Genomic DNA, 14,824 nt, shown 5'->3' on the forward strand with positions numbered 1-14,824 from the left:
CTCAGTAAGAAGGAGAGGGAAGTAAAGGACAGTGTCTACTTTGTTCTGTTTTCAGATTTGGTAAGTAAATGGCAATGTCATATATAGTATTTTGAAATTTTATTTCAACATCATGTACCAGCTGTTTTTCATTTTTTTAGTCGTATAAAGGTAGAGGATGCAAGCACAATTTTGTTACATGCATATATTGTGTAGTGGTAAAGTGTTGGTTTTTGGTGTCAACATCAACCAAATAATGTATATTATAATCATTAAGTAAATTCTCAGTATGCAGTGGTTCTGTTCAGTCTAAAAAGCATATTTTTGTTTGCATTCTACAATTAATCTCCCTATAATTTTTTGTCATCTTTTTCTGGAAGTACTAGTAGAGAGCTATTAGTCCTTTGGACTGATTCTCTTTGCTTTTTTCCTCAAAAATTTTCATATCTCTTTTTTTAACCATGTTCTAAGAAAATTCTAATCTTTTTTTTTACTTTCTCTTGATTTTTAATTATGTTGACTAATTTCAATACCATGAAGTCCCTGCATTGCTCCTTTCTCAGTGTAAGTTGTTCTTACATTAGTGCAAGAGCATCTGGATTCTGTCATAGAACACCAATAAAGATTTATTTATGTTCTGTTTTCTTCCCTAAATCATCATTATTTGCTATAGCGCCACATACCTTGGTTGAGTGACTTGGTCATACGCTTTTGTGCTGAGAATTTTTCCAACCTCTTTGTTAATACTGAAACGTTAATCCCATGGATAGCTATGTTTTGTTTTGCCTTTTTTCTCCTGCTCTTCCTTGCCTCTGTGTGAAGAAGAAGGTATATATACCCCAAGCTCTAAGCATGAGGATAGGGGATAACAACCAGTAGTCACACCCCATACCACCACTAGTGCCACAGAGAAGGATCCTATTCTAGGGCACCAAAACCCACTCTGAAAGATTTATCCACTTCCAAAAGGCCACTGTATTTTTGTAGAAGATTTTCTCTACTTTGGGCAAAATCAAAAGTCGATATATTTAATGTGTGTTTGTTGGTTTGAGGAGTGATTTGAAGGATGTGACAGACAGTAGTTCAATCAATCACTTCCATTACTACCTTACTCCCAAAACTCACTATTTAAATAAATCTTCTGAATCTAAGGACAAGACTGTGAAAAATGACTCCAACCTCCCCTCAAGACCTCTCTCCTTGTGATATTTGTGACTTTCTCCCAATAGCAATCCATAAATCATACCACAGTAGACTTCTGTCATCCTGAAATGTATCACAATCTTTAGTTTGTTCATGTCCTCTGTGCCCATTCACATGAAAAAATAAAAACACATAATCTTCTACTTAGTTGACACTTGAATGATTATTGGGGAGACATGGAAAATAAAAACTGGCTTTTTCCTACAGTATTGAAAAGGAACTCATGGTATAGGTAACATTATTGGCTGTACATCAAGCTGTGAGAACAGATTATTGAATTCATAGGTTATACAATTTTGCATGGTCATGCAAGACCATATATAAACTCACAGTTCTATTCCTTACTCAAATATCAAGCCCACATCAATCCTGTCCTGGTTATATCTGCTCCTTATAGCATGATTCCACCTCCATATGCAACTTTCTTTCTCACATTTTCCATGTATTCATATAGGTATCCATTCATTTATTTATGTACCATACATGTATTAAACCGCTCACACACACTCTGTTTTTCTGTTGGACATTATTGAGTTATGCATGAATGAGGCACGTCCCTGATAAACTAACATTAACATACAGCAAAACTGGCATAGAGAATAATTATTATATAGAGCATGACAAATGCTTTAATAAAGTTATGACTATAGTGCAGTGGGAGGAGATTACCCTTCACTGACTATTGCTCTTTTGTAAATAAGGCCACATTACTGAGGGCTTGGTAATATTTTATTACTTAAATGTTTTCATGTTCTTAAAATGTCAGCTAGTGGAAGAGTTTTATTTTGGAAACAAATCTGCTCTGATCATTTAAAAGAAAAAATAGAGCAGGCAGGGTGATCTGGTGGAACAAGCTCTGAAGAGTTGAGTTCCACCATGTGACTAACTTACTAGATCACTGAGAATAAATCATTTTACTATTTTTGGCTTCAGTTGTTTCATCTGTAAAACAAGGACTTTCTCTAAGTAATCTCTAATGATCTTTTCTGGATTGGTAATTTAGGGTTGGTCATTCAGCCACACGTGCAGTATCCCCCCCCCCCCCCCCGCCCCCGTCCAGATAACCAGGTGAAAACACTTATTCCCAGCTCCAAAAAGATGGATGTGAGATTTGGAATCCTTAGGAAAGGGCAGTTTTGGAGTACACTTAGGCTGAGCTTCCTGACTTCATAGATGAGTTCTTCAGCCAGAAACAGTTATGGAATTGCCAGGTGTCACATGCATTCTTCCATCTGGAGGCCAGGACACTGGAGGCAGCAGCCTGGAGCACAAGGAAAATGGAGAAGGTCCTGAGATGCCCACACTCAGGCCCTGACAATGAAGCAGGATGTTTCGCTGACTCATTCACGGGACTCCTGACAGGTGTGCCTCCTTTACCAAGCCCAGGGCTCTCAGCTCCTAACAGGAGGGAGCGCGCAAGCAAATGAGGCCGGAACTGGAGTACAGGAGCACCGGAACCAGCCAGCCAACTCCCTGCGGCCCGCGGCACTTTCCAGGGCGGGGGTGCCTGCAACCTCTGAAGCCCCAAAGGGCGTTTTTTACAGTGCTCTTTTAGCTCTGCTGACCGCGGATGGCTTAAGTGTTAACAGCTGAGTGGACTCTTTGCCTTTTCGCATGAGTTGGCCGCCCTGTGCCAGCAAGGGCAAAGGGCCAGTGTAACAGCTGTTTGTATCTGCACTCGTGGCTCCTGAGCTCCTGTCTGGCATACAGGAAAAACGAGGTCGCATCAACAAATTGAAGGATGGTAAATGTTGGGGTCTTTATTGCCAATGAAAGCGGCTCCCACTGGGAGCTGAAAAGGGGATGGAAAGCTGAAAAGGGGAGGAGGTGAGTAGATACCTGAAGTCTGACCATCTACAGCAGCTGGATTATTCTCCAAAGTTACACTGTCAGGCTGTCCGTCTGAAGCCAAGACACTTCTCTCCGACATCCAGCTGTAGTTTCTGCTCTTCTCCAACTGAGTATGAGGTATTTATGGGCACAGGTTGGGGAGTGGGGCAGGGGAGGAGGTGGGGGTAGGCATGGGTGGTTTAGGGAAAGACAGCACTCAAATGGGAAAACAGGGATACAAATTCTCACTTTGTGCTGCAGTTACAGGCTTTTCAGCTTGAGGGTGGGCTTTTCACCAGGGGCCTGCCCTTTTCTGCCTAGAATGTATCTACCTCCTGTCCCTGTGGTTACCTGTTCTCCTGGAAAGGCCCTTGGCCATATGAAGACAGTATTATTTGCTGAGAAAACCTTAAAAGGAGGATGCTCAATTGGAATTGGACTGAATTGTATTTGTCCTGAGCTTAAGGCAAAAGTTTTAAAGCTATGAGATATTCTACACTCAGCTGAATATGAACTCCTCTTCCCTTTTTCTCCTTAAATCCTCTTAAAGCTTTCTAACATTTTATATATTTCACCCACTGAGAGTATCTTCCAAAGATAACTTGAATTTTCTTATGAATGCTTTTAGAGTGTCTTTTGACGATTAGAGTTAGAGTTTGGATCCTTTAGCATGGTCTTTGCATTAAAGTTATGTAAGTTCAACATTTCTCTTACATGTAAACAACACAGCTGTCAAGGTGCCAAGAATTCCTTTGCCCATCACCACAATTGAACTAAAGGCCAGATATACAAGTATACTCCCTTCATCTTTTCCATTGAAAATTCTACAATACATTATAGAATATAAAGGTTGTTTTGGAGAGAGGAAGAAACTGAAATGGGAAGGAATTTTGTAATACACATGTGGAGAAGGGGTTTATTTTCTCTATATACATTTTTATAAAATGTACTCATTGAAATGGACTTGGGACATCATAGCTCCTATTTCCATGATAGTGATAGTCATCATGAGGTCTGTAGTTTTCTAAGATTTTGGTAGCTATACTGATTAGTCCTCACAGGAAGCCTTAGAAAATTACAGCTCCTAAGGTGACAATGCTAACATCAGCAAAAATTCATATTGATTCTGTATAAGACTGTGACAGAAAGATCGTGGCTGGTCTGGCTGGGCTGGATTCAATTTGAGTGAGCACTGTCTCCTAGCTGGAAGTAGAGTTGAGGTAAAACAGAGAAAGTGAAAAAATAAATCTTTAAGAGGAGTCTGAGGAGGGAGCAAGACCAACAAAAATCAGGGACACAGAGAAGTGGCATCATTGGTTGCCAGCATGAGGGTAAGGATGAGATGGGTATCAGTAACTGGAATATGAATCCACAAATGAAAGACCGGACACATTGAAAGCAGATCCAATAGTTGGAATGAGCAAGGAGGAAGATGCTAAGGTTGAATTCTAGATTTAGGCTGTTTCCCAAAGCTTATTCATTTGCTCTCTTTGGCTGTCTGACTCCATTTAAAAGTTCAGGAGAGGTGTTTACAATAATGTGCCAAGATCTTATATGATGAGAGGACTGGACACTAGCAGAACAATTCTTCTGAGAAGAAAACAGTTTTGGGAGTCTGAGGCACGGAGAGATCTGATGGATAACATAGTCTTACCAAGCATTAATTTAAATCCCAAATGGAACAAAAGGGCTCTCAAAAAGGCTGTAAAAGTTACATAGGTGTCAGAGAACACTGTTTGTAACAAATAGAGTATAGGAAGTAGCTAAAATTGAAAATAATAATAATTTTAAAAAAGGGAAATACCAATGGTCAAGGTGAGGCCCAACTTCAAAGAAATTTGAGAAATAACAAGACTAGAAATTGGGGCATATATGTCAAAGGTGAATTATTTCTTTCTCTTTTACATTCTAAATTTTGTGAAGGATAATAGGTTTCTACTTGTGGTAAGAGACCAAAAAAGAGCCCTTCACATGTGGTAGCACTTAATGGCACGATCAAAACAATAGCAATGAGGATAGGATTTTCAAATATTAGAGGATCTCCCTTCTGTACTTGTGTAGAATATTTTAAATTTCAAAACAAGGAATTTACATGATATACTGAGAATATGAATTTATTCAATAACTTTACTATAAAAGCATACTCTAATATTTTCAAATTGCACTATAGACCATATGTTATTTGTTCTGTTCCTGCAGTCCACTCGCCAGCACACCTATCCATCCCTACAAAACTCCTTGTGACTCTGTATGCAAATCATAGCGTTTCACCACTGCCACTAACTTAGGACTCAAGAATATCCTGTTCCTCTCAATGCAAGAGTGTATAGTATGACTGGATCCAGGCCAATCAGAATCCTTCTCTAGATTTTCCATACTAACTCTGTAATGGAAAGCATTCTGTAAGCCACCCCTCTGATACCTGTAGGGAGAGTACAAAGTATATCAATGCTTATCTAGGACGATGCAGACCTAGCACAGCCTACAGTCATGTTCTAAACTTATGGTATAAAGCTGTGTGGAGAAGATACTATTGCCAATGCCCAGTGAAGAAGGGACAGAAATGGAGAGTGGCTGGGTAGAAGCTAGCACACTTTTAAATCCCTAAGTCCTGGTGTTTCTTATACAGACACCACTTCTTTTCTTTAGAGTTAATGAAATCCTTAACTTTAGGGTTAATGAAACAGGTGTGGTGACTCATGCCTGTAATCCCAGCACTTTGAAAGGCCAAGGCAGGCAGATCACCTCAAGTCAGGGGTTTGAGACCAGCCTGGCCAACATGGCAAAACGCCATCGCTACTAAAAATACCAAAATTAGCCAGGCATTTGGGTACAGACCTGTAGTCCCAGCTACTCAGGAGGGTGAGGCAGGAAAATTGCTTGAATCCAGGAGGTGGAGGTTGCAGTGAGCTGGGATCGTACCACTGTATTCCAGCCTGGGCGACAGTGAGACTCCATCTCAAAAGAAAAAAAAAAAAGAAGTTAATGAAACCCAATATTACTCCTCTCCTTTTTTCTTTTACTAAAATTAGTAAATCAAATTTAAATAAGATTATTACTTGTAAATAAAAAATATTGTAAAAAAAGAGTACCATTTAGGCAAATTGTTGCTTCTGAAGAGACTGCATTTTGTGATTTATACCAGAGTAAATTATATAAGAGCCAAATAATCATAGTAAGGACAGTCTTACTATGTCTTTATGACACTGATGTAGTCCTGTTGGTAAAAACATTAGTTTGGTGCCTTCTATAGGTGAGGTTGAGCATAAAATTAAGGAGGCAAACAAATAAATGAAAAACAAACAATAGTCTTTCTTACCTATAAAACTGATTTGTTTACCTTTGAATAAAACATTCATTACCAAAGTTCTTACTCTATTAAACCTGTTAATTGTCTTCTCCTGTGCCTCCATGATTTGTACTTCAGGGATAATGTGGAAGAAAGTTGAACTCTTAATTTACAGTTCATCTTAAAATGGTAGTTTCCCATGGTTAATGTATCTCGGTTTATTTACATTGACAAAACTGGATGTTCCTCTGTAGCAAGTTCTAAATAGCTATTTTGTGAAGTTTAGGGTCACTGCTACTTTTGTGGGGTCACTTGTCAGAATTCTTTCAATGAAAATTTTTCTGAGTTCTTGCAAGCCAGACAGGTCTTTCAGAACTTTGAATCTTGTGTTGAAAAAATCTTAATAAACATCTATGATATGTAACGTTTCCATCAAATAATGACATATTTTCATCTTGTGTTTTATCCTTATATTATGACAGAAATTATATATTTAACAATTTTTTAAGTGATTGTAAAAACACCTTCTACTTCCTCAGCATCTGCTAAATTGTGAGCCTTCTTCAGAGTTCGTGGAGTTGAAAATAGTAAGGGAAAACTGGAGAACAGGAAGAATGGGGAGAAGAGATATACTTACCATTGATTTGTGGTAGCACATCCTGGCATGCCCAGGGGCTAGCACAGTGCTACATATGTATAGCTACTGAGAGATTTTTACCAGGACGTGTGCCCATGTATCAGCGGCCACAGTTTCTTAACTGATTCTCTTTCTGTACTTTGTTGTCTGCTTTCTCTGGACAACCTTTCTAAGCAAGTGACACTGAAGAATTGGTATTTCTGCCCATAACATATGCAGAAAAATTACTCAGTATTTGTATTTGTTCACTTTATTATTTTGAAATGTAAAGTCATGTGAGTAGGAATTTTGCTTGCTTGGTTCATCACTGTGGCTTTGGGAAGCTACAGTGGTAGTATTCTAGAAGGCTCCCAGAAAGTGATTAATGAATTAATGAATAAATGAATTAATAGATACAATCTGAAAGAAAAAAAATGGATGCAAAAAACATTAAGACTAAAAATTTCATAATACTGGGTAAGTTACTGAATAGAGTAGGTGAGATAAAGGAAGTTAAAGCTATTTCCAAAAATCATTAGATGGCTGGGAGAATGAGGTCATTAACTGAGGTAGAAAGCATATGTACAGGTGAGAGAAATGGCAGAGGAGGTATTTATTTTGTGGTCTGCCTGGCTGTCCTCATGGAAAAGTGCATTAGATAGGTAGAAAGGCAAGGCTGAAGTATAGGAGAGAAACAGGATCATAAAAGTAGATTGAAGCATTATTATCCTGAAGTTGATTGTTTAAATTTTACATAGATTATTGCTTCTGTCTGGAGTGATTGTTCTTTCTTTCTATGCCTTGAGAAACGTTCTATTTCTTCTTCACCATCTGGATTAATGGTATTTTTATTTGGGCAGTTCAATTGACAGAAGGATATGTAGTAATTTTTCCTTGATACAACCATCACATTTTTCCTTGAACACAGTATTAAACTGATGGCACAGCATTAGAAACAATAAATTATATTTCTTTTGGCTCTAATCCTCATCTTCATACACACTTAACCAAAAATGAGGGTAAGAAATACATTTATTATCAAATAGTAGTAATAACACCTTAATAATAATAATAATGAACACTTTTAAAGCTAAATGAGTGAAAGTATTAAGTGAAATTGAGGCACTAGCAGTTGAAGAGAAGCTAAGAATAAAAACTAGGAGAAAACTATATTAAAATGGATAAAGAAATGCAACTTATGATTAATGAAAAGAGAATGGTAAAGAAGACTCAGATGGAGAAGAGGGATAGGAAGTAAAGCAAGAAATTTACTTGCTACTTATTATGGAAGGAAAATTCAAGAACAAGGTACCTATAATGTGAAAACATGCAGAGTTCAAGAAGTAGGTGTTTAGTGACTCAGGACACTGATAACCTATTAGATGACTTTTTGGTCAAGATAAGAAATAGAATCAAGACCAAAGATAGAATGGCAAATAAGCAATAATAAGCATAAGGTGCTCCCAGTCCTTCCCAAAAGCTTAATGGCATGATGAAAAGAGGTATAATAATAATCCAACCAGTTGTGGTTTCCTTAGGAATGTTATACTTTTGTTTTATTTTCAATATTAACTAATATTAATATTAAGATAATTGGCAGATGTACATTAAAAGAAGATATCCAATGTAACACAACTAGATAGAAGGGATAAGTTCTAGTGTCTAATAACATGGTGGGTGACTATAATTAACAAGAAATTAACATTGATTTCAAAATAGCCAGAAGAGAAGATCTAAAATGTTGCCAACACAAAGAAATGATAAATGTTTGAGGTCACATATATTTTAAATACCCTGATTTGATTAATACACATTGTAGGCATGTATCAAAATATAACCATATACCCTATAAATCTGTACAAGTATTATGATTCAATTTAAAAAGTTACAAAAATATTAGGCCTGATTATTATGGAAATTAAAACAATACTATATATTTCTAAAGATTCATGTATATATAAGGACTATTCCAAGCACATTACAGCAAGAATCCATGAGGTGAAAGGGAAACCAAAATAAGTGAGGATGAGGCAAAAAAAAAATTAATGAAAGAAAATATAAAACCAAAAAAAGACAGAGGCTCCACATGGTCCAACAATACAAGTTTATCATGCATAGGGGTCAATATAATTAACTCAGCCCAATGGATCTGGTGCACATTTAGGGAAAAGCAGAGATGTAAGTAAAAGTCTCAACACTCGTGCTTGCCAGGACCCTGGAGCTATTGTGGTTCTCTCTTCGGTTGCTTTCAACTTCTTTCGGATTTTGTAACATACAACAAACCCACCTTCGAAAGGAGAGGGGAGGGGAGGGGAGGGGAGGGGAGAAGAGAAGACAAGACAAGACAAGATGGGAGGGAAGAAGAGGAGAGGAGAGGAGAGGAATCCAATATAAAAAAAGAGATCATCCTTTTTTATGGCTGCATAGTATTCCATGGTGTATATGTGCCACATTTTCTTAATCCAGTCTGTCACTGATGGACATTTGGGTTGATGAGTTTGTGTCCTTTGTAGGGACATGGATGCAGCTGGAAACCATCATTCTTAGCAAACTATCACAAGAACAGAAAACCAAACACTGCATGTTCTCACTCATAGGTGGGAACTGAACAATGAGATCACTTGGACTCGGGAAGGGGAACATCACACACCGGGGCCTATCATGGCGGGGGGGGGAGGGATTGCATTGGGAGTTATACCTGATATAAATGACGAGTTGATGGGTGCTGACGAGTTGATGGGTGCAGCACAGCAACATGGCACAAGTATACATATGTAACAAACCTGCACGTTGTGCACATGTACCCTAGAACTTAAAGTATAATAATAAAAAATAATTAAAAAAAAAGAGATCAGAACTTCAAGAGAAAGACACATTTAATGGAACAAAATCCCAAAGGATATAGAGGAGGAGAAGAATATAAACAAAAGGAGGGGGAAAGAGATTTGAATGAATTTAGAAAAGAGAGAATAACTCCGAAATGGAAGAAAGAAGAAAGAGTGAAAGTAAAGAGACTTTTTAATCTGCTGGAAGAAAAGAATGGCATTGTATGAAATTATAATTTCTAAATCAATGTTGTTAGATACGATGGCAATAATTTTCTGTGTGAATAAGATTTCCAGTTAGATGTGAACAGAAACACATGAATAATAATAATCTTCCTATGATATAATGGAAATAAAGTCAAAGTTTTAATGACATTTACAAAATCTTTCAGAAGCCCAGAATACCCCTTTGAGCTTTTGATTATCTTAGTATTTTAATATTATAATTACAGCATGTCAGTACTCTATTTAAAATGTAATTATCAAAGCTCAGAGGAAACTGATTCTTATGCATCCATAATTTTATACAATATAATTTTAGAGCGTGAGCTATTTTTATGTTATCATTTTAATCATAGAAACAGTAGTTAGGTTGAAAGTCTAGAGACTTGTATATTTCTTTTTCAATGGGGTTTTAAGATAATCTTTGCTTTTAAAGTGGCCTTGTCACGGAGTATACATTTATCTACAATAAATCAAATTGCTTCTGTTCAAATGGTTCATACAGTTTTCACAAATATATCTTAACAACAAAACCATATCCTACAAAAAATATGTTTTATCAAATCCTTTCACATAAGCCATTTTTTTTTTTCCTACAAGAATTAGGAGGACATTTTAGAATATATTTACTGGGATGCTTTATTGATTTCATTTGAGTATCTGCTTAACAGTCATCTCAACAAGACCTTCTCTGGCCATTCTATTAAAAATAGCCTTTCAACAAAATGTAAACTTGACAGCTAGGGTTTTGCCTTTTTGCCAAAGTATCCCTGGGACCTGAAAAGAGGTTCTTACATGCAGAACAAACAACTCTTATAGAATATATTATGTATACTTACGATTATTTTGTTGGGTTGGAAGTGAAATTTAGAAATTAAAAAAAATTTCCTAGGTGTTTCACATGAACAGTCAGAATGAGAAAGCACTCAACCAAAGCAATATCTAATTCCTTATTTTTTTAAATTATTATACTTTAAGTTCTAGGGTACATGTTTACAACGTACAGGTTTGTTACATATATATACATGTGCCATGTTGGTGTGCTGCACCCATTAACTCATTGTTTACATTAGGTATATCTCCTAATGCTATCCCTCCCCCCACCCCCACAATAGGCCCTGGTGTGTGATATTCCCCTTCCTGTGTCCAAGTGATTTCATTGTTCAGTTCCCATCTATGAGTGAGAACATGCAGTGTTTGGTTTTCTGTTCTTGCGATTTGTTGAGAATGATGGTTTCCAGCTGCATCCATGTCCCTACAAAGGAGACAAACTGATCCTTTTTTATGACTGCATAGTATTCCATGGTGTATATGTGCCACATTTTCTCAATCCAGTCTGTCACTGATGGACATTTGGGTTGATTCCAAGTCGTTGCTATTGTGAATAGTGCCGCAATAAACATACGTGTGCATGTGTCTTTATAGCAGCATGATTTATAATCCTTTGGGTATATACCCAGTAATAGGATGGCTGGGTCAAATGGTATTTCTAGTTCTAGATCCTTGCGGAATCGCCACACTGTTTTCCACAATGGTTGAACTAGTTTACAGTCCCACCAACAGTGTGAAAGTGTTCCTATTTCTCCACATCCTCTCCAGCACCTGTTGTTTCCTGATTTTTTAATGATTGCCATTCTAACTGGTGTGAGATGGTATCTCATTGTGGTTTTGATTTGCATTTCTCTGATGGTGAGTGATAATGAACATTTTTTCATGTGTCTGTTGGCTGTCTTCTTTCAAGCAAATGTTTTCTTTCAAGCAAACTCTAACAGACCTGCAGCTAATTCCTTTTTAAAATAAAGAATTGCATAGCCCCTCCCTCCCTTCCTCCCTTCCTCCCTTCTTTCCTTCCTTCCTTCCTCCTACACATGTTATTAAGAATGCTAAGTATTAGACATTGTGGATACCAAAACAAAATAACAAATCATCCGTGCCCTTAAAATACATGCAGCTAAGCCGTGCACATTTTCACCCTTCACACTTTTTGCAGAAAGTTAAAGATGAACAAATAACATGATGAAGCTGGTTAACACAGTGGGTGTTTAAGTGTATGTGTGTTTGTGTGCGCGTGTGTGTGTGTGTGTTTTACAAAATGAAATGTGAGTGAAGCAGTGAAGCTAATATTCTCAAGAGGTTTAAGACAGATTCAGGGGAAATTCCAAAGGAGACACGGGGAATATGTTATGAGAAATAATACATTTTTTGGAATACATGTAGAAAAAATCCCAATTGCTGTGAGCCAGTCTCCCATCTAAGTACCAATCCTCTGTACAAACAAACTCTGCGTTCATCACATTCATCAGAAACATATACAGTGGTTTGGTTCCTCGGCCAACTAAGCCTCATTAATTTATTAACTTCTTGAAATAGGATCCCAGAACTTAGCAACTATGTCTAACAATATTTCCCAATACAGTACATGCAAGAAATAATTAAAATGGCAGGAACCTGAGTACACATTTCCTAAGAACTCTGGCGCAGGGAAGAGTTAACTTCTCTTCGTGTCTTCCTTGCTGAACAGTTCTCATCACAGGTCTCAGCACAACCTTAGTAAGTCAAAGCAGGGTTCCTGGCAAGGCAGTGATTGGCACACCATAAGGCACAGCAGAGGGAAGGGATCCTTCTTTTGTTCCCTTTGCCACCATTCTTTTTTTGAAGGCATCCCTCTTCTGCACCAAGATAATCCATTCTAAATCAAGGCGAGAAGGGGGAGCTAGGGCTAGAGTGAAGACTGGAGTTGCTCTGTGCTGGTAAAAGGGAATAAAATGTTGATGGGAGAAAAGGTAGGTTATCCACACTGACAGCAGGTAGAATCTGCCATTTTGAGTAAATACACACAGGATTCAAGAGCTACTCATATTTCATGGGACAGACTTCAACAGGATGTGTAAGTTCAAGTGTGCATACTAACAGCCAGCTTCACATTATAACACCTCATTGTAGCATTGGGAGTGATAAATTTATTTTCCATTAAAAATAAAACATATGAGGAAAACCTATTTTTAGGTCACACCAAAGGAGAAACATTCAACTAAAGAAGGGAGTTCTCTCTTATTTTGTCTAAGGGTTGCTGTACAGCTTTAAGTCACATCTCCCTACCACGCACCGAAATGGAATAACAGAAATTTCCAGGAGCATTTGGTTTTCAAAAATTGTCAATATAAGAATCAGAAATAGGTTTTGATATCAAAGTGTAAAGCAACCCCTACATTTACCTCATCTTTATGCTCCCCTAGTGGGTTCTTTATCTTAGTACTTGTCCTATTGAAATTGAAATGACACTGAATTTAACTGAGTCTACTGGGCCATCCACAAGACTAAGATTTTTGAGGGTTGAGTCAGTGGTGTACTGATAAGCCAGCTCCAGAATGTGGTAGTTCTGATTTGTGCCATTCCCCATTTTATTGCTATGAGAGTTCCCGCCATTGCCTAATTTCATGTTTTCAAAGATTTATCAATAATATAATTTCCGAATATGTAATTATTGCCTCCAGTACATGACAGGCTGAGACAGAGTCTTTGCATCATCTAACACACGGTTGGCAACACTGTTATGCAGTAAGCATTTGCTGAATTCTAGTTGAGGAAGTTATAAAACCATCCTCAGAGACTATTAGCTTTTCCAGTTCCTCCATTGTTTTACCTCAGGGCATGCCACTTTTTATGAAAGCAATTTTACTTTCTCCAGCCAATAGCATCCCCTTTTATAGTCTGTAAAAGATGAGAAGACAGAGGTTTAAGGAGTGTCCCAGGTACTACATCACAAAGTCCGTGGCTATTTCCAAAGGTAGTTGATTTCACAGTCTGCTTTGAAGGTCAATGCAAGCTGACTTTACATCACTACAAGAGTAGCTGTTATTCATACAAATGGTTTATCTCGAGATTTCCCTTAACTGTAATTTTTATAGCTGAGTGCAAATCGGTAAGAAGAGTATGTTTGTTTCTGAAGAAAACAAAGCATATATTGAGGGACTTAAATAACCTGGGATGTGTTTAATGTTATATTTGCTGCCATTTATTTTGCAGATTAAAAGAGTCTCCAAAAGACTAAATTGAACAAGTCAGGCAGTTGCAGCAGAATGAAGATTAGAGCCCTTGTCTGACTAATTTCCAAGCCTTTGTTTCTGTGGCCACGAGATAAAAAGCATAGCTGTGCCATAGAAGTTGGACAGGGGTCTAAGGCAGACTTGGTCTGCCCCCTGCCTAGTTCCACTGAGCTTTCCGGGTTTCTGAATGGGTCAATGTGCAGAGTTTAAGAGGTCAAAAGGAAAAACTGAAGTGTTCATAATGAGAAGGGTCACAAAGTAACTACTAGAAAAATTCGCAGGCCTGGAAATCAGGCAGAGGGGTGGCAGGGTCCAGGTGTTGTTTCAGGGAAAGGAAAATTCAGGGAAAGAATCTGGAGGAAGGCCTGTGCTTTCTGGTGAAAAAAAAAAAAACAGTTGCTTGGAGGCTGCGCGTGGTAGTTTGTGCCTGTAGTTCCAGCTACAGGAGAAGCTGAGGCTGCGATGGAAGGGCTGCTTGAATCCAGAAGGTGGAGGCTTCAGTGAGCCGTGATTGCGCCATTGCAGTTTAACCTGGGCCACAGAGTGAGACCCTGTATCTTACAAAACAAAACAGAAGGTGGATTAGAGGATTTTTTTTTTTTAGTGAGTTTTTCTAGATGTTTAAATGTTGAATGTAATTCTCTCCACACTTGCCCCTCTGCTGTTTATTTAAGACACTTCAGGAAGTATCTTCCCTAATTATTATTTAAAGTTTTGAAATGAGATGGATGTTTACTTTAAAATGCAACACCTCAAATGAGACTTGCCTAAATGCAACCCTACTTTATTTTGGGTGTTATTAATCATGGGGAAA

General features: G+C 37.8%; 2 long non-coding RNA genes across 2 annotated transcripts in view; one reads left to right on the forward strand and one right to left on the reverse strand.

The window, feature by feature from the left end:
- Nucleotides 1–2,252: 2,252 nt before the first annotated feature.
- The window catches only part of LOC135968096 (uncharacterized), a 46,743-nt gene continuing 34,171 nt past the window's right edge, over nt 2,253–14,824 (reverse strand). Inside the window, exons 2-3 of the long non-coding RNA XR_010582563.1 lie at nt 5,851–5,970; nt 2,253–2,443 (exon numbers count right to left, since the gene is read on the reverse strand). This is a non-coding gene — a long non-coding RNA (uncharacterized lncRNA). The remainder of the gene's footprint in view (nt 2,444–5,850; nt 5,971–14,824) is intronic.
- Nucleotides 2,857–14,824, forward strand: part of LOC135968095 (uncharacterized) — a 108,375-nt gene continuing 96,407 nt past the window's right edge. Inside the window, exon 1 of the long non-coding RNA XR_010582562.2 lies at nt 2,857–3,150. This is a non-coding gene — a long non-coding RNA (uncharacterized lncRNA). The remainder of the gene's footprint in view (nt 3,151–14,824) is intronic.

The sequence above is a fragment of the Macaca fascicularis genome, chromosome 17 (assembly GCF_037993035.2).
Source record: "Macaca fascicularis isolate 582-1 chromosome 17, T2T-MFA8v1.1".
In the NCBI taxonomy this organism is placed as follows: Eukaryota; Metazoa; Chordata; class Mammalia; order Primates; family Cercopithecidae; genus Macaca; species Macaca fascicularis.